This window comes from Magnolia sinica, chromosome 16 (assembly GCF_029962835.1).
Source record: "Magnolia sinica isolate HGM2019 chromosome 16, MsV1, whole genome shotgun sequence".
Taxonomy (NCBI): domain Eukaryota; kingdom Viridiplantae; phylum Streptophyta; class Magnoliopsida; order Magnoliales; family Magnoliaceae; genus Magnolia; species Magnolia sinica.
In genome coordinates, this window is record NC_080588.1 from 49,720,393 (window position 1) to 49,742,833 (window position 22,441).

Genomic DNA, 22,441 nt, shown 5'->3' on the forward strand with positions numbered 1-22,441 from the left:
GTGGCATATGATAAGTACGAGCTTGACATGTACAAATACTACTCTCCATTCTACTTCAATGAAATATATCATAAAACATACCAATAGTCAGTTTATCCAGTGCTTGACAGAACACAATGGAACACTTCGGAGGAAGTGAAGGTTATATGTGAGAATATGAAGCCACCGGAAACGAGAAGATCCACTGAGAGACCGAAAAAGTTACGCATTACATCCCAGGGAGAAGATCGGGGAGCACCCAAATGCTCTAGATGCAAATAAATATGTCACAATTGGTGTCAATGCACTTTCATCCCTGCTGGTTGAGGCCGAGGCTATCTACGTTGGTTTACTTTACAAATTTATTGCCTACGATAATGTAATTTGACCTGTTATACACACACACACACACACACACACACACACACACACACTTATTGATTCATGAACCTTGGTGCTTGTTAACCACGATCCAATGTGGAGAATAACCACGAATTCTTATGCTTTTTAACCACGACCTATAGAGGTAATGGTGAACGTAATCGATCGTGGAAATGTAATATATATACCTATTGATTCATGAACCTTGGTGCATGTTAATCACGATAGATGAATTATTGAGCATTTGAACCACGACCCATAGAGGACATGGTGAGCTTAACAACGGGTCGTGGCACTAATGACAGGTGGACCATAGTTGTCATGTTGTATGAGTTGTGTTTCTCATTATATCGTGGTTGTTTGCGACGATCCAACATGGACGGTAAACATGGTCCATAACAACTGTGAACCATAGCCGATTGAACCTGACAACCATGACCTAGATCAACTATGACCATTGCTTCACGATCAGTGCAAAGGTCACAATCGAATAGGTCACGATCGTGAACGTCCTTGAGGACAGGGAAGCGATCACAAATATAGGAAGAACGCGATAGGGACTCTATTGTTTCTCTGAATATTTGCTCTAATATTTTGTATGATAGGGCAAAGAATTGCATGACTTGGCTTGTGGAAGCATCACCAATTTACCACTCTTTGGTCAAGACGCCGATTTCGAAGGGTCGCGCTGATTCGATGCGGTGGCACAGATAACGAAGGGTCACGCTTGGTGCCCAATAGATTACGGGGAAGTAGTGACTTTAGTGTGATTGCATGAAGAAGAAGACTGGCGTTGTTTTCGGAGTGTCACACAGAATTCCAAGGGAATGGTCATGGATGAGACGAGCAAAGGGTCGTGGTTGTCTTCCACATTAATAGTGGTTGGGAAGCACAACTGAATGTGTATGGCAATGACGATAGTTCCATGTAATCATGGTTCTCTTGCACATTGGGTCATGATTATTTAATGGATCGTGATTGTAAGAAGAAAACCTGGAATTAAGTGGATGGTAACGAGGGAATATGTTTATATAGGATCCATTGCATCCATCTGACAAGGAATCATATTTTCACAATGTATTATAAATTTCATTGAGTACTTCAAAGAAAAGTACAGAGTTGTCCTCCATGACAATAATTACAATAAAATATGGGTCGTGGTGAACGTGCAATAACCATGACTCATATTACATTACAACAACGACACAAATTACAGGACAACCACAACCCATGAACATGAAATTGCACTTTGACTTCTGTCACTGCCAAAAGAGACATGGCAGGTGTTGATAGACACGAACATATAACATAACAACCATGACTTGTTTAACCTGTCAACTACGAAATTGTAATAGCCACGACTGATTTAACTAAAAATCACTCTCATCTTCGGTGGTTAAAAACTACGACCCTTCCTTCGGATTCAAAGCGAGCCTCTGGAATAAGCACCACATGTAGCATGTAAGCCACGACCCATTTTACATACAATAGGAAACATAACTCCATTGTTCTAATTTCTGCTATATGAACAAAAGCCACGACCAATTTAACATGACAACTATGACCATGATGAGATTTACAGTAGGAAGAAGATCTCTCTTCAGCCACCAATCTTGCGCCGAACCTTCGTTTGTAATATTGCTTTCTTGATTGCTCTGATTCGCCTTGCTACTGCTCCCGTTTTGTGCTTCTCAGCCAAAACTAATCTCTCTGCTTCGTCAATCTAATGCTGACATGCCAAAAGATCAAAACACAAGAACATATAATAAGGCCTAGGCCAAAACTGCTGGATCATATGAAAATAACCCTATGAACGGTTCAGATTTCCTACAGACATCATTGTCAGCTTCAAGAAGTTTTCAACGGTGGATGTTTCTATTCCTAGTATTTCATTTTATGTGGCTAACCTAAGATTAATGCCACCTTGAATGGTTTTACATCGAGTTCCCCCATTCTTTTAATCCCAATTGATGCATTGCCAATGAACATCTCTTAAAAAACCTACAAGGCAAGGAAATGTTCCCCATGAGTTTTTTTTTTCCCTTTCTCTTCTCTCCTCTGTTTTTTTTTTTATTTTTCTAGTGAACTAGAACAAGCTATCCTCTGTTAGAGACACATAACAAACTACATAATTACTTGCTTCTCGTTTCTAAAACTAAATTTATGCAGAGCTATACACACACACACACACACACACACACACACACACACACACACACACATACACATGTGATTTTCGATATCCACGTATGCCATGTCCTAACCTTTTTTCCACTAGTTAGGTGCCCATTGAAATTGTCGAGTTGGCGGAGTTCTAAAATTGTCTTCAGAACTTCCTGTGGAGGCCGTTGAGCTTCAAGAAGATCGTGAACGTCCTTAAGGAAGGACAAGGGATCACCCATGAAGGTAGAACGCGATAGGGGCTCTATTTTTTCTTTGAATATTTGCTCCATTTTTTTGAATGAGAGGGCAAAGAAATGCATGAATTCGCTTGTGGAAGTATCACCAAAGTACCACTCTTATAGGCTGGCCACTCAATGGTAAAGGCACCGATTTCGAAGGGTCCCTGTGATTTGGTATGGTCGCTCTGATAACGAAGGGTTGCACTCAGTGCCCAATGGATTACGGGGAAGTAGTGACTTTAGTGTGATTTCATGAAGAAGAAGAATGTGGCGCTGTTTTCGTAGGGTCGTGCTCAATTCCAAGGGAATGGTCATGGATGAGATGAACAAAGAATCGTGGTTGTCTTCCACATTGATAGTCGTTGGGAATCACAACCCAATGTGTATGACAACAACGACTATTCCGTGTGATTGTGATTGGGTTACATGGATAGTGATTGTAAGAAGAACACCTATCACTAAGCGGTTGGTCGTGGGTTTTATGTTATATGCCTTGTGATTTTCCATGTTATATGGGTTGTGGGTTGCTTGGGTCGTAGTCCTATGTTGCATGAAACGTGTTTGTTATGTTATATGGGTCGTGTTTGTCATGTTATATGGGTCGTGATTGTAATGTTCTATAGGATGGCTATTCAATGGTCAAGGCGCCGATTCCGAAGGGTCGCGCTTATTCGGTAAGGTCGCACAGATAACGAAGGGTCGTGCTCGGTGCCCAATGTTTTACGAGGAAGTAGTGACTCTTTGTTATCCATGCGCGACCCTTCATTATCCATGCCATCGCATTTATAGGTTGGTCAAGCATTCTGAAGGGTCATGCTGATTCCAAAGGGATTATGAGGAAGTATCAAAATGGGATTTCCTGAAAAATAGTGTGGCGCTGAATCCAAACGGTCGCTCTGATTCTGAAGGGAAGGATCGTGGATATGAGGACACATATAACACGACCCAGTGTGTATGACAACCACGACCCTTTTGTGTGATGTGAATAACATCCACAGTGGTTCTCGTGTTATCCACGTTGGATCTTAAATAAAAACATGAGAACCACAACACGTATGACCCTAAAACCACGACCTATGCAACATGCGCACCACGACCCATATAACACCAGAACCATGATCCATATACATGTTATAACACTATGAATAACAATATACTTGTTAAATTGGTCATGGCGCACAGTTGTCGTGGATCGTGGTTCTCGTCCATGTTGAATCGTATTCGACAACCATGACCTTATGAGGAATACAACCTATACAACATGGAAACCACTCCAGGTTTCATGAGAACCACAATAATACAACTTGCAGAATCTTGCGCACCACATCCACGATCAAGGCAGCATGACAACCACGATCCATATAACATGAAAACTATAGGCCATATAACATTACAATCACGATAATATAAAATGGAATCATTGACCCTTATAACATTACAACCACAACCCATATAACACAGTAATTACCAGAAGTGAAGCTTAGTGATACACAAGACTCTGCTAGTTTCTTCCACTTAAGTTTACAATATAACAAGAATATGCGGCCCTTATAACCACTTTAACGGGTCGTGGTTGCCATGACATGGAGATTGTAGCTGCCATGACATATTGATTGTGGTTTCCATGATGTATGGATCATGTTTCTCTTAGTTTCATGGTTGTCAGTGACGATCCAACATGGATGACAACACAAACAATTATATATATGAACCACGAAAATATTAACATGACAACGATAACCAATATTAACACGACCACCGATCCATTTGTTCCTTTTGCAAATTTCTCAAACGACCAATATATATATATATATATATATGGTCATGGCAACTATGACCCATCAAACATTAACACCATGACCATATATCATAATAACCATGATACAAAGTTGTGGGTCAAAGAATTGAGCTTCAACACGGCCCCTTGAACATGGGTCGTGGTTGTGACGGAATATGGTTCGTGGGTTCTAAGAGATATGGCTCATTCATGTCATGTTATATGAGTCATGGTTTGCATCTTAGCAGGGTGTGATTGTAAGATGACATGGGTCGTGTAACAACCACGAACCCATTAAATGACAACCATGACCCATTATCACGACAACCACGAACCCATTCACATGACATCCACGACTCATTAACACGACAACCACGAACCGATTCACATGACAACCATGACCCAAACTCTGTCATACAACGACCGTTTCCCCATACGTGGAATGTTCATGGAAAAGGAAAACTACTGTTCCCCATATAGAGAATCAATGTATTAAATTTAATTACCAGTGAAAAAGGGCGTTTCCCTCTACGGGGGTGTATCTATGTATCAGACCTTCTTGTAGACACTTACTATGGATCATGAAGATCAAACATGGTATGGTGAGGGTGTTCACAGTCAAGTGAAGGGAGCTTACTGTAGGGCACACCTTGATCAAAGTCATCTCAACCTTCCACAGCGATAAACATGACCCTTCATATATGACAACCATGATCCTTCACGTTTTTAATAAACGACCCAGACAAAGGATCGTTGCTGACAGTTTTCCTTTATCATGTTTTTCATATAAATTTAACCATGGTTGTTATGATATATGGATCATGGTTGTCAAAGTTACATGGGTTGTGGTGTCGGTTGTTATGGGTTGTGGTTTTCATATTTTATGGATTGTTGCTGTCGTATTTTATGGATCGTTGTTGTAATGCTACAAAATAACAAGTTCATTTGTAGAGCTTTAACATCGCCCTGAAATCTGGAAGAAGTCAAGTTACATCAGCCTAGAATCACGAAGAAGCCATTACACACTAGGTCCGCCAACTCCGAGTAGTTGCTCATCCACAAAATATCAATTTCTTTTGAAGGGCTTTTACATCAGCCCGGAACTTAGCAAAGCTAAGACGAAAGGATTCATGTAAATTTATCCTTGGTTGTTATGATATATGGATCTTGGTTGTCAAAGTTACATGGGTCATGGTGTCGGTTGTTATGGGTCGTGGTTTTCATGTTTTATGGATCGTTGTTGTCGTATTATATAGATTGTTGTTGTCATGCTAAGTAACCATTTGGCTTTTACTTTCATAAGAACAATTGAATGTGTTTAGGGACTTTCTGCATGTTCACTGCATCCTTTTATAATAATTACTATTACATTAATGTTTTTCAACTTATTGCATGTTTTGTGTTTGCAGGTAGTACAGGGACTATTTCACGCCTTTGTTGGAGTATCTAGTATCTTTTTTCATACTGACAGAACCATTGCAAGACCTGGATAGAAATTTCCATACACTTTATCCTGTTTCCTAATATGGTGAAAATTTCTCATTCAGTCGTATATTATACGGATCGTTGTTATCAAGCTGGAATCCCGAAGAAGCCATTACACACCAGGTCTGCCTACTCCAAGTAGTTGCTCATCCATAAAATATCAGTTTCTTTTGCAGAGCTTTTACATCAACCTGGAACTCAGCAGAGCTAAGACGGAAGGATTCAAACTATAAGGTCATGGTGAGACAGAGACAAGCCCTATGATCACGCTCGAAACACGATATATGGGTCGTAACTGTCATTGATAATGGTTTGTGGTTGTAATTTTGTATAGGTCGTGGTTGTCCTGAAATATGGATCCTGAATGTAATTATATATGGTTCGTGGTGGTTGTGTAATAAAAATCGTGGCTGTCGTGTTATATGGTTCGTGGTTGGGGTGAAGCATTAATCGCAGTTGTCATTCGATATGGTTGTCATGTTATACGGATCGTGGTTTTCGTATTATATGGGTTGTATTCCAATATTTAGAATGCATCGTCGTGTCATTGTTTGGGTTGTGGTTCAAAAAAGGCACTGAATGAAAGCAAGACACATTAATATGACAATCACGACCCATGAATTCTGAAAACCACAACCTATTGTTACATACACTATTTCCATAGTTGGGTCGTAGTTTAAATGCATAAAGGCTCATGATTATCATCAATATGTGGGTCGCGATTAACATGGTATATGGCTAGTGACTGTGATTGTATATTTGTGGTTGTAAGGATGTATAGGTCGTGGTTGTCATGATATATGGACCATGAATGGTATGATATATGTGTCATTGTTGTCATGTTATATGGGTCGTGATATACGGGATGAATGGTTTGTATTTGATATGGGTCGTGGTTCTCGTCCATGTTGAAATGTATTCAACAACCATGACCATATGAGGAACACAACCCATACAACCTAGAAACCACGATCCACATGTCATGAGAACCACGACCCTTTGTTAAGTTCATGATCCATTGTTGATGACAACCACGACCCATTCAACTTGCAGAGCCGTGCACCACAATAACGATCTAGGCAACATGACAACCACGATCGGTATAACATGGCAATTACAACTTATATGACATTACAATCATGACAATGTAACACAAAAACATCGACCCTTATAACATTACAACCACGATTCATATAACACAGTAACTGCCAGAAGAGAACCTCAGTGATGCCCAAGACTCTGCAAGTTTCTTCCACTGAAGTTTACAATATAAAGTGAAGATGCGGCCCTTATAACCACTTTAACGGGTCATGGTTGCCATGACATGGGATTCATAGTTGTCATAACATATAGATCGTGGCTTCCATGACATATGGATCGTGCTTCTCTTAAGAATGTTTGTCAACAATGATCGAACATGGATGACAACCACTATCTATTACATATATGAACCACGTAAATATTAACACACAACAATGACCAATATTAACACGACCAACGATCCAGTTGTTCTGTTTACAAATCTCTAAAAAACTACTCTCACGGCAATAATAAATTCACCAATGAACATGTTCTCCACATGTTCATAATCATGACACATATATATACATGGGATTTTCGATATCTATGTATGCAATGTCCTAACTTTGATGGGCAGATTTCCATATAATTCAACGAGAACAAATTAATATATGTGGATGGCCAGATTTTCATAAACTTATAGCTCATAAGATAATTTCTCAACCACACCTCTCTATAAATAAATACGACGGCAGGTAGAAAACTCTTCACCCATTGATGTGTTATATGGGTTGTATTTGCCATGTTATAAGAATCATGTTTGTTATGTTGCCTGGATTGTTATTATTGTTTCAGCGTGATGACATGGAATGGATTATGTACGTTATGGACAAAACACATAAGCACCGAGCCATCCATGAGCCATGTCGTGTACATAATCTGTAGTTGTCCGGTTACATGGGCCGCGGTTGTGACGGTACATGGATCATGGCTTGAAGGCTATTACGGATCGTCTTTCTCGTGTAATATGAGTCGTGGTTTTCATGATTAGGGTTCGTGGTACTGCACTCAGTTCCATTACTTTCCATAATGTAGATATATCATTCAAGCTATTCAGAGGTCCGGATTAGGGTCGTGGATGTGAACCACAAACAAACATGCATGACAACCACGATCAAACGTAGACAGTAATCACGATCTAACATGCATGTGAACCACCGGATCAGATTACATGACAGTGTCGTGGTTGTCGTAGAGATTGTGTCATTGTTCTTATGGACCATGGTTATTGTTTTAGACTAGTCGTGGTTATGATGTTGGAAGGATCGTGGTTGTAACATGATATGTGTCATGATTCTAGTGTTACAGGGGTCGTGATTGTCGCCATATATGGATCATGTTTGGCATGCACCTTCAACCTCACATATACAACAACGATCCATTGTGCATGTTAACCAACATGGCTGACAGCCAAAGTACAATACAACTTCAAATTGTTCATGGACAATTACTACCCATCTCATTCACCAACCCATTATGGATCATAATAAGAAGAATAAACATCAAATACACCAATACATTCATCATTCAACATCAAATCAGTGTTTGACTCTCTTCGCTGGTCTACCTGATGCCTCTTCTCCTTATTTTTTTGGAAACGCAGCACCATCTACTCTTGTCTACTACAGATAGTCATATGTAATCATCAGCAGATGGCTTCACATTCCACGACTTCTCCCACTTAACTAATCCATCATCAAGAACATGGAATAACTACCTTAGTCCATTCGTTACCTGTGAGACGACCAGCTCATTTTTCTATTCCAATTCGGTACTCAAACTGTCATACAAAGTGACCTCTTTCTTCCTCGGATAAATAACAGCCATCAGCCAATGCTGTCCCCTCGCATTAAGAGGGATGTACACCTTTGAAGCACAAAAAATACGACAACAGTTAAAGCATTGCCCTTCCAAATATGGATCTAATCATTTAAGTCTATGTGAAAGAAACTAAGATCTTACCACATCATACTTCCATAGAGGTTTCGGTTTACAGTCGACTATTTCTATAAGCACTTCACAAACCTTTCAGACTTCCTGGTCCCACGATCCTTATGGTTCTCAGCATCATAGGTTCGCAGCAGGTCAAGTTGTTGTTCTATGTATTGCTATTGATGTGTTGAATATTGTTAGAAACAGAAATGATTAATGACGTTTTAAAGACAGCTATGGTCCTCAAATTCACATTACAGTGAATAGCGACGAGACGAATGCGTAGTCCTGTCTACCTCGTGGTCGATGGTCCTGACACGCTGATAGGTATCTTAGGTATAGGTCTATGGCCTACGTAACATGGAAAATGTCTCATGTAACTATAATATTCATACATTAATATGAAACAATAAGGAGAAAGGGTATAAACTTACCTCAGAGTCAACCCATGAATTTAGGTCATAGACACTTTTTAACCAGACGAGTGAACATGACTCTCTGACAACTATCAACTCGTCCTCTTCGGCATCGGTTAGAACTCGGTGGAGTTCATTGAGCCCTTGACGAGGCTCTATTATAGTTAGAGCTCTGTCTAAATCCGCTGTATTGCAACGTGGTCTCCCTTCCTCACTCAATTGTGGGGTAACGATGTTTTGCTGTAATAAAATGACATATTATCTATGGAGTTCATAATACAATGTCCAATTTAAACCACGCTCCAAATGTAATTCCATGTACAATTGCGCCCGTAGCGTAGCATTCTCATCTTTAAGATGGGTCATCCCAGCTTCAAAACTAGAGACCTGGCTGATCCAGGCCTTGAAATTAGAGCTGTTAACATTAACCACGACCCAAGGTGGAACACAACACTGACCAAAATTCCATTTCATATATATTTATTGCTTATACCTCCTCTCTAAGCTTCATTCAAGTAAGCATTCTCATGCCTGAGAGGACTCATTGAATGGGCAAGGGCATGTAAGCGTGACCCTCATTGGATCATGACCACTACCTAATAAGGAACACAACAACGACAAATATGACAAGGGAAAATTTTAATTTTATATACCTTTATTTATTGTATTTCCTCCCCAAGCTGCCTCATCTACTCCATCAGTGATGTAGTCTCTACGATTAGAGGGTTGGTCGAAGGAACGTTGTCCTATAATAAAATCTTATATCAAAAATGGTTATTACGGCTACTGGAGCCTTATTGCCGTCCATAGTGGGTCGTGGTTCACATCCATGAAGGTTCGTGGATTTCACGAATGATCCACTATGTATGATAATCACAATCCACATTGGATGGGAATAATGATCACGACGGATGATCATAACAATCCATACTGAATGATAATCACGATCCACATCTCGTAGAAACCATGTCCATTGTCTAGATAGAAGACTATCATGTTATGTCGATCGCGACTCATCCACGATTCAGTGTGCATGTCAACCATAACCCCTGGTGTATGATAATAATGATTCAGGATAGATTCAACTTCATATACGTTCATTGCCTGGATCTCATCTCTGAGTTGCTTTACCAGCTCTTGCAGTGAAGAATTGATGTCCTCTCTGATTTACTTCACCTACTCTTACAGTGAACATTGATCTTCTCCCTAAGTTGCTTCATCTGCTCCTGCAGTGAAGCATTGATCTCCTCCCTGAGTTGCTTCACTTGATCCTGCAGTAAAGAGTTGACCTCCTCTCTATGCTGCTTCACCTTCTCCTGCAGTGAAGCATTGATCTCCTCTCTATGTTGCTTCACCTGCTCATGTAGTGAAGCATTTTCTGCACTAAGAGGGCTGATCGAAGAGACAATGTCCATATTAGGTCATGGTTGAAAGATATGTGGGTGACAGCTATGATCAAGAATAGGGTTGTGGTTGTCGTCCATGTTAGGTCTTAGTTCAACCACACGATCCATCGTGCATGAAAACCACGATCCACTATGTGTGATAAGAGTGATCCATACTTCATTTAAAGCACTAACCACGTTACATGGAAATTGTGACCTTAGGCCATCAATGTTGTGTCGTGGACCCTAGGTACATGAAAACCATGACCCTTCGTGTATGATAATAACGATCCTGTGTGGATGACAACCACGATCCATTTTTCAGGTTCCTTTACAGTGAGCTATTAACAAATAGGTTAGATGAAGCAAGGAGATTTCACGTATGTGTTTTGTATTCATATCATCTCTTATTGACGTCACTTCTCGTAAAGAAGCATAATCCTCCTTGAGGTGCTTTATTTCTACTCCAAACTTATTAATCCGCTTCAATTTACCCTTTATTCCTTACACCTCAATGGCGAGGAAATCAATCCACTTATTAGATTTCCTTATTGCAGATCTTATTTTTTTATTATCTTTTAATACATTCCCAAAAATGGGCAGATTTCCCATCAAGCTCAGTTGTTTTTTTCATTTCCAAGAGGGAGGCTGTAAGATCAGCCTCAGCTTTATTTCTTTTGTCATCCTCTGTTGTCTCTGCTATGGGTGCTGCCCACAGAGCCTTATCCTTCGTATGAATGTCATTGGCAGTTATACTCCTAGCAAACTCAGTCTCTGCTTCTTCGACCGTTGGTCGAAGATATAGAGCTAGCACCACCTACAGGAGCAAAATTGATTTATTAATTATAAACATACTGCATGATTCAAATTACAATACCAATTGAAAAAATCTTACCGACACAGTTGTGAATATGACGGATATGGTTTCATATCTGCCTGTTTTCTTTTGAACCCAATTTAGGATTCGAGGAATCCTTATAGGCAGTCTTCTAATGGCCCACCTACGGTCACCAGTGAGTTGAGGGAACTGTTCGTAGGCCCAAATCTGCATAAGAATAATTATCATGCATTACATATTGGTTGACATGTAAGGAGGAAAAAGGGAACAATTCAAACTCAAAATATGAATAGGACAAGAATGACGTACTTGTAGGGCATACGCGCATCCGTATATGTTGTATGATTTAGGGTACTGGCCAGTCGCCCTTTCCCCCCGAATAATGCCAGACGCAGCGTTAACCCCATTCTTCAAATAATAATACCCCACAATACCCCAAGGGTAGTTATTAAAATATTCTAAGTCATCAACCATGTCTATAAACGTATCAATGTAGTTATTCTTTTGAAGAGATCCAACTAATAGACTCTCAACGTAAATTAGTAGAGCCAGCTTCACCACGTCTATTTGTTCGTCTTTATTGGCGAGTGACAAATAGACTTCTTTCAGTTTTTTATTTAATAACAACCCAGCTCTTAGATAGGTCTCCCTAATGCCTTTTCCTGCCTCTGCTCTTCCGGCCTCGCCATGACCGCCACCATCTATGCTAAGTGGTCCAAACTTAAGACCCATTATTAGTGTAAAATCGAACTCTGTAAATCTTATCTTGGTGCCCTGAACATCGAATTTCAAATTACTAACATGCCTTTGTATTAGGCATTGCATGATCTGAGACTGTGCCGTCCACTCGGCTAGTGGAAAGTCCAGCAGAAATCCAAAACATGTGTCTCTAAATAGTTTCTTTCTATCTGGTTTCTTCTCTATATCTTGAACTAAGACTTTTAGAAACTTGACGGAGCACTTAGGAGAGACCTGTGCCTTTTCAAAGTCCAAGCATGTGGTCATGGTTGGCTTCTTTCAACTTGTATTCCAATATGGTCATGGATTGTTAATTAATAATTAAAGGATGGTCTAATAAAATCTAACATGGGTCGTAATTGTACTACACAGTAGTTCAGGATTGAAATCCACGAATGGTCGTGTTTATAACAACTTCTAAAGGAGTATGGTTATCAAGTTAAATGGTTCGTTGTTGTCATATACGCTGGATCGTGGTTGTCATCTGTGTTGGGTCGTGGTTGACAGTCATGCTACAGGGCGTTGAAGTCATCCATGTGCCTATCACCAATGATCCATTATGCAAACAAACCACAATCGCAATAATGATCGTGGTTGTTATGGCATACAGATTGTTGTTGTCATCTACATTGAATCATGGTTCACAGGCACGACCCGTAGAAGATGTGATCTATGATCTAGTTCAACTATCAACTACGACCCATGATGTAACAAACCACAATCACAACAATGATCATGGTTGTCATGCCATACATATCATTGATGTCATCTGCGTTAAGTCATGGTTCACAGTGACGACCCACATAACACATGGGCCACGATACACTGACCTTGTCAACCACGATCTATTCAACATATCAACACCGATCACAACAACGATCGTGATTGTCATGCTATGCATCTTGTTATAATCATATACATTGGGTCGTGGTTCATAGCCCAGACCCACATAACATAATAACCACCATACACCATCCCTGTCAATCATTACCTTGCTTTGCCATTTACATTGACTGAGCTACACTGAACTCGTATGTAATGTACATATATAAAGGCATATCATAAAAATAATAATAATAAGATTTGTGAGGGGGATGTACGGCCCATGTAGTTCTCAACATCTTCTAACTGTTAATTTTGGGGTGATCAACTATGCGATATATATACATTGACAACCACGATATATATCATCATATCAACTACAATCCATCGAACATTAACACCACGACCCATATAACATTATAACCACGATACAGAGTTGTGGGCCAAAGACTTGGGCTTCAAACTAGATATGGTGAGGGCTTTCATTGTCACAGCTTGATCAAAGCCATCCCTACCTTGCACAATGACAACCATGACACTTCGTAGATGATAACCATGATCCTTCACAATGTTAATACATGATTGAGGCAAAGGATCGTCGTTGACTCTGTCTTTTTTTTTTTAAATTATGGTTTTCATGTAAAATGGATTGTGGTTGTTATGATATATGTATCGTAGGTTATCAAAGTTACATGAATCGTGGTGTCGGTTGCTATGGGTCGTGGTCTTCATGTTTTATGGATCGTTGTTGTCGTATTTTACAGATCATTGTTGTCATGTTATATGGATCATGGATTTCATGTTTTATGGATCGTTGTTGTCATGTTATATGGATCACTATTGTCAACTTTCAAAGTATCGAGTTTGTTTGCTTGGAAATTAGAATATGACATTTCACATCGAACTGAAATATAGAGCGTAGTTGTAATGTTGTATAGGTTGTGATTATAATGAAATATGGATCCTGGTTGTCATGTTATATGGTTCGTGGTTGATGTGAAGCATTGATCGTAGTTGTCATTTGATATGGATTCGTGGTTGTCATGTTATAAAGGTTATGGTTGTCGTCTTGCATGGATTGTGGTTGACAATGCGCATGCGTTGTGGTTGTCATTTTTGTAATGGATCGTGGTTGTCATCTGTACCTGAGCGTTGTTGATAATCACAGCACTGAGTAAAGCATGACCGATTATCATGACAACCACGATCCATATATCACGAAAACCATGACCTATGTTATGTACACTATTCCGATCTTTGAGTTCGTGGTTCATATGCATAAAAGCTCTTTATTAAAGTCCACATTGGGTCATGTTTGTCATGATACATGGGTCCCCACTGTCATTGTATATGGGTAAGGGTTGTGAGGTTGTATAGGTCGTGGTTGTCATGATACATGGACCCTGACTGGAATGATATGTGGGTTGTTGTTGTCGTGTTATATGGGTCATGGTCTACGTGAATCATTAGTCGTAGTTGATATGGGACGTGGCTGTAATGTTAAATGGGTCATGGTCACAGCCGTAATGGATCGTGGTTGTCGTCCTTGTTGATCCAGCGCTGACAACTGTGATCTAATGAGCAAATCAACCCATATGACATTTCAATCACGATCATATTATCATGACAACCACGACTTGTATTAAGTTCACGTTTTCCTATATGGGTCGTGGTTCAAATGCACAATGGATCGTGGTTAGCATACACATTGGAAAGTGGTTAACATGCACCAAAGTTGATGAATCAATAAATAATAAGAATATATATATATATATATTACAGTTCACATTACATTATCACAAGCAATAAAAAAATAAGTCATCACCAGCATCGGCCTCATCCTCAGCCAGCAGGGACGAAGGTGCATTGACGCCGATTGTGACCTATTTGTTTGCATCTCGAGCATCTGGGTGTTGGCCCATCTTCTCGCTGGCATGTAATTCGAACCTTTTTCGGTCTCCTATTAGATCTTCTAGTTTCTGGAGGCTTCATATTTTCACATGAAACCTTCACTTTGTCTGAAGTGTCCCGTTGTGACTTGTGAAGCACCGTGTAAACTGACCGCCCGTACACTTCATTCTCTTAAATTCAATACATTAGTCATTTCCCGTGCGGTGATGCACTTCCGAGTTGCATAACCATACACAACTTTAATTATCAAATCGAATTCAACCGACGCAATCTTTGTCATCTTAAGGTAATGAAGCACACTGGGTCGTAATCTTAAGATAATGAAGCACAGTGGATCTGGGTTGTCCTACACGTTGGATCGTGGTAATGATTCACATTAGGTCATAGTTGTATCCAGTGCCATATCCCTGACAAGCACGATCCATATAACATCACAACTGCGGTTGTGACAAGTGGCAGCCATAATCCAAATATCATCACAAATATGATGCCGTGGTTGTCTACCATCCAATGGTGGAGGTTTGATCAAGGTGTGCCCTACGTTACACTCCCTTTCACATGACAACCGGAACCCTCGGCTTCTCGGCTTTGTCCTTCCTTTACCTTGGTAAATGCCTACCTGCAGTTAAAATAAAATAAAATACTAACCTCATGGTGGAAGAGGCCTTCAGACGAGCGAAATGACAAGGAGAAACAACGTCGCTCTCTAGCTGTTGGTCCCTAAATCTTCGCTTCTGTACGAAAACAAAAGAAGAGGAAGGAGAGGGCCTTTCAAATGTACATAAGTGCGACATTTACCCCTTTCAAAGCTCGTGGTGTAGGTGATCGGTGGTCTGTGGGCCCCACTATGATGTATGTGCTTCGTTAAGTCAGTCCGTCCAGTTTAAAATATCACTTTATGGCTTGAATCGAAAAACGAGAGTGATACAACTCTCAGGTGGACCACACTGCTGGAAAATTATAATTATTGGATATCCACCATTAAAACCCTCCTAGGGCCCACCGTGATTAGATTATGCTCATTTTTTGTCTCCTACCATAAAATGATCTAGAGAAATATATGGATGGCATGGATGAAACACGTACGTGGTGTCGGGGTCCACAGAGCGCCGAGCACCAGCCATTGGCCGATGTCCCGGGGAGTAGCCGATCCGTCTGTTTTTCGGGGGTTGTGATAGTGGGTGACTTCTGCTTCACTCCAGGACCGTACAATTCCTGAACCAAGGTCAGGGGCATTTTCGTCTGAAACAAAGTCCAAAAGTTGTTAGAAGGCCCTTTGGGAAATATATGGAGGGTTGTAGTGTTCGAGGTAATTGACCCAAACTTCGAGGCGAGTACGGTCAATTTCCTGAAAGAATTTGAAAGGAATAAGGATTTCATTCCTTTTTGATGGGTCAAGATATCTTGACCGATTTTTCATGGCCTAGTGCGACACAGGTGCACATATCTTGGTGAAACTGCGCTGTTAAGATGGGCCCCACAGTGATGCTTATGGAAAATCTACTCTGGCCATTCGATTTTCAATGGTCCAGTTAGGTCCATCTGGCCCTAGGTGAGGCTGATCCAAATCTTTGGCGGCTATATGACTTGATTGGACAGTCCAGTTTGGGGTTGAGGATTGTGTGACCACATGTACAAAGAAACTGGTGAAATTAATTGGGTTTTGGTCAGGTCCACTGTCTGAATCAGATGGACGGTTTGGATCCTCTGTCTAGTTGATAGGGGTGGGCCACCACTCGTCCCAACGTAGCCAGGCCGTGCTTGGACGTTGCTGGAGTCACCTAATCTAAGTGATTGGCTATCCACGTAAGAAGATACGTGTTTCACAGTGACATTTGATGGGGTCTATTAGTTATGTCTGGTGGGCAATCTGCTCCGTTCACCATTTTCAGCTCGCTGTGCGAGCCCATGGCCCCAAGTTTGAAGTAGATCCGAGCTATGGGTGGGCCACACAGAACTTGAGTACTCACCAGTAAAAAAAACTATTTCACGTCACTGTGTATATGAATCTCGAAATATAATTTACAATTTTACCCTTTTCCATTGTTTTAACTTCTATCATACATAACTTCTAACTGTACTGTCAAATATAGGGGAAATTTTGCCACCCATCACTATTTCTCAAGATCTCTCAACTGGTTAAATTTGGGCCCGGATCTCTTAAGGATGACCAAGATGCCTTTTTTGTGGTTAACCCACCCCGTAATTCTCAATAACATTCGTACACCTCTGATTGACAAGTTATCAAGAGTAGACCTATACCTGAAGATCTTCATGGTGATTGGTTTACCATGATATTTGCGTGGCTCGTTTGGCGGATCTAAACATGACGAATGGTCATATGACTTGATAAAATAAGAAAACTTGATGGTTAGCACTCTAACCATGCATATAGGTGGATGTATGGTCAGTTTCGTAGATGATTGGTCATAAAGTGGGTTCCCAGAGTGATTATGGGTAGAACATATGTTTTGTTAGATTTGAGTTTCATGTTCGCATATGTAAGTTTATCAAATTGTAGTTCTGATGGTGTGTTTAACATATTCATATGGGAAGAACAAGATGAACGGATCAGAATCTTGATATGATAAGTGTACGGACAGATGTAGAGGTCAAGTGGCTAGTTTACTATAATCTAAGGGCTGAAATTTGATGTGTATGGTTAATTTATGATAATTATGCCTTGTATAAAATTTCACATTAAATGAATCGTGGGAACCATGTGATCTAGAATTCAGGGGTCCAGGTTAATGACATTTTAGTAATTATTGTTGATCAAGAGTTCTGTGAAATCTAATGGTTCTACATGGTCCTATGCCCATTTCTAAACAATTCTTACAAAAGGACTTACATCTAACTCATTATGGATAAAGAGTTATTCACCAATTTAGTTAAGGGAAAGTATGTATACCAGACTACATGATTAACGATCGGATGACTTGATTTATGGATGAAGATCATTCTTAATTGGTCTGATTCATATTGGAGGATGGATGTAAAGTTAGGTTGGCTACATAGGTACCGTACATGTGTACATAACAGGTTAAATTCATGGTAACACTTGAGGACTTTCAATACTCAAGTATTGAAAAGTTCAAGGTGTTACAGTAGAGCTCAATGAATTGAAGGGCCAGATCAACGATATCCGACAGCCTTACCGCACACACGCTCTGACATCAATAAAAGCAATACTAGAAGAGACCAAGCTGCCTTTTACCGCCAACGTCATGCACACTCAACTCCCACCCTAGTTCCAAATGCAGCAGATCGCCCCATATTTTGGGAGAATTGACCCGGCCGAGCACCTGGAATCTTTCAGGGCTTGGATGGAACTTCAGGGTGCATCAACCACAATCATATGCCAAGCATTCTCCTTAACCCTAATAGGAGCAGCTCGAAAGTGATTTCGACAACTGAAGCCACATTCTATCAACTCGTTCACACAACTCAAAAAAGCATTCATTACTAACTTTATAAGAGGAAAAGAGGGGGTCAAGCCAACTACTCACCTCTTCACTGTTATCCAGAAGGAGGACGAGCTACTGAAGGACTCATCAAGCGCTTTAACCTAGAAGCAATGCAAGTAGAAGGGAACTCAGAAGAGATTGCCCTAGTTGCAATGATGGGAGACTTAAGAGAAGGGAGGTTCCTCTTCTCGCTAAGAAAAAACCCACCAACAACATTGGCTTACCTCCTAAATCGAGCCCAAAAATACTCCAATGCTGAAGAGATTTTTAACTCGTGGTAGGCCACTCAGAATAAGGGAAACTTGGCCAGGGAAAAGTGATCAAAGGAAGAACCGACCTCGACCAATAGTAACAAAAGGAGAAAAGATGAAGAGTCGACTAGAGGTAAGCGCCTGAGCAGGCGACCTAAGAGTAGGTTCAGTTCATACACCCCTCTCAATGTGATGCCTGAACAAGTCCTCATGGAAGTTCGGGACAAACGAATCCTCAAGTGGTCGAACAAGATGAAAGCCAATGTCGACAAGCGGGATAAGTGAAAGTACCGCCACTTCCACATGACCACGACCATTCAACCAGTGACTGCTTCAATTTAAAAGAGGAGATCGAGGCCCTCATCCGCAATGGGCACTTACAGGAATATGTTAACATGAGGGAAGAGCGAGCAAATCTAAAAAATGAGTGACCTATCAACAATGAACCTACCGGGGAAATCCGCACTATTATTAGCGGGTCCATTAGGGGAGAAGACTTGAACCAAGCTTGAAGAGCTCACACTCGAAGTATCAGAAACCAATAGCTCAGTTGACATCATCTTCACTAAAGCCTTCAAAAAATGGGGGTTGGGAGGTCTCGACTCCGACCTATCAAGACCCCCCTGCTCGGATTCTTAGGGAATAAAGTCACCTCCGAAGGATCTATTCAGTTCCCAATCATGGCAGGAGAAGGACAACCAAACAACGATGATGATCAACTTCTTTATAGTCGATTTCCTTCAGTCTATAATGTCATCCTCGGACAACCTTCTCTCAACACCCTATGAGTAGTGGTATCAAAGTACCATTTCACGATGAAATTCCTGACTGAGCACCGCACCAGGCTAGTCAAAGGAGATCAGCAAAGGGCTTGACAATACTATTCCATGGCATTAACAACACAGCATCAAGCAATCACCATCATGTCCCTCGATCCTTGGGAGGACTTGGTCAAAAAAGGATGCCCAATAGAAGACCTCGTGACCATCCCGCTCGACAAATCTGACCCGACCTTCATAGTATAGGTCGGCTCATCACTGAGTCTAGCACTATGGGAAAAGATTATGAATCTTCTCCGGCGACATGCCAACGTGTTTATCTGGTCTCATCGGGACATGCCTGGAATTAGTCTAAAAATAATGGTTCACAAACTAAACGTTGACCCTGACTACCGACCAGTCAGGTAGAAACGAAGAGCGTTCGAGCCTAAGTGATACCCCATCATCGGAGAAGAGATCAGAAAACTCCTTGAAGCAGGCTTCATCAAAAAATCTACTGTAATAACCCAAATTAATCTTAACCGTCTAATTTTAACCATTGATCGACATACCCAATTAGTCCGATATAACGGTTGATCTACAAGATCAACTGGTCCAATCTCAACCGTTGATTTGGACATATCCAATCCAACTGTTCATTAACTAATAAATCTAACCATACATTTAACCATCCATCCAACATTACAACCAACAAACCATCCATATGTCGAAATCATCAGAATACTTGTTCATCCATATAAACTAATCGTCCATCTCACTAGTCATGTGGCCACTTACAATTCTACCCGTCTTTCTCACAACCGATCACAAAATAGCTCATCTTGTCATATATCTACCCGTCCATCTATCTATACATCGATCCATCCATCCATCTACATCATACATTTATGCACCATTGAATACACAACAACCACACACATGCACCAAACACATCACATACATACCTCTCATGCACACACAAGTAGCCCATGCATGCATCACATATTGCATATACCCATTTCATGACATACAAATTTTCTATGCACATACATGTGGCACGTGCATGTGGCACACATATAATGCATGTACAAATTAACTTGCATGCATGTATACAACACGTGTTAAAAAGATAATAAATAAAAAAACAAACAAAAAACGTGGTTAAAAAAGAAAGTGAAACAGTAAGAGATTGAAGCAACTCTCTTTCACACATGCCACATGTGTGAAAGGAGCTTGGAGGCATGAGAGAGATCATGTATTGTGAAACGTGTAGTGGAGTGTGTTGTGATGTGAGGTAAGGTGAGGAAGCGAGGAGAGAGAGAGAAGAAAAAAGGAAGAAAGAAAAAGGCGGAGAGAGAAAAAGGGAAAAGAAAAAGAGAAAAGAAAAAAAGAAGAAAGAGAAAAAGGAAGAGAGAAAAAAAGGGAGATTTTATTTTATTTTTTAAGGTGAGTTTCTCTCACTTGATGTTATAAAAATCTTATTTATTTATATATTTATTTATTCATTTGCACTTATAATTATTATTTTTTTGCCATCTTAAATGTTCTTTTAATTTGATGTAATTGCTTAGTATGCTTCCTAAAATGTGTTTAAAATTTTATTTTTATTTTTACTTCGATTGTCGTTATTTTAATATGCCTTAACTCGGCTTTTATATCGTTTTATTGTTAATCATACCTTAAAAATTCATTTTTTATTTAGTTAGATTTTAAAAAAATATATTTTTAGGAATCTCGAGTTTATATATAATTTTTTTTTATAGATTCTAAGATGTAATTGATTACGTTGCATATTTATTTATTTATTTATTGTAGAAATTTAATCATGTACGGACAATTTACATTGATCGGAAATTTTGTTTTAAGTTTGATAAATTATTTACAATATATATTATGGATTCAACTGAATAATAGCAATTGTTATATATTTTTAAAAATATTTGTTTCATGTAATATTGAAATCATACATGACAAGAATAGTTTTTGAAACACCAGAAAATAGGTAGGGCAATCAAGTCCTCTGGGTTGAAAATCCCTAAAGCGTAAATAGATAGGGCGATCAAGACCCTTGGGTTGAAAGTCCTAGAAACCCAACTGGTACCTCTTGGAACCTCTACTGTACCCTTTTAGTGGGTGAGCATGTCAAGATTGCAAAAGGTTCCTACTGTCAGGTTCGGTAGGGTAGTAGTTTGACCAGCTAATGTACAAAAGGGTTCCTCACCAAGTGCCCTTTGGATGAGTGATCATGTCACATAAGAGGTTCCCATTGCCAGGCTAGTGTTGTATTGGCGCGGGTGTTGTCAACCGGTGTAAACTGGCCCTGGTTTTAAAAAGAATAAACCGCACTTGTTATTATGGAGTATAACATATGTTGATTTCTTTCATTCATTTTCTTTAAATTTACATTAAAAAATCTTATTTATTAATTTCCTTATCCGTTGCCTTACCTAAATATGTATTGTATCTTTTAGTATAATTTTATTCAGATTATATGAGGTTATTTTTGAAACCTATGTTGAGATTACTCACTAGGCTTCGTAGCTTACCCTATTGAGATTTTAAAATTTCAGGATTGGGAACTCATGGAGGAGCTTAAAGAGATTTGCTTTTATATTTAGATTTATTTTTCAGTTCTTTAACATTTTATAAATAAGTTGTAATGAATATTTAGTATGACAGTATGATGATGACATGTGTTTTATGATAATCTTGAATAGTCGGAACATAGATATTTTATTCTCCTCTAAATAAATGTTTGATTATTAAATTTGAGATGGTTATATTTTATGAACCAGAATAATTTTTTCAATATATGCATG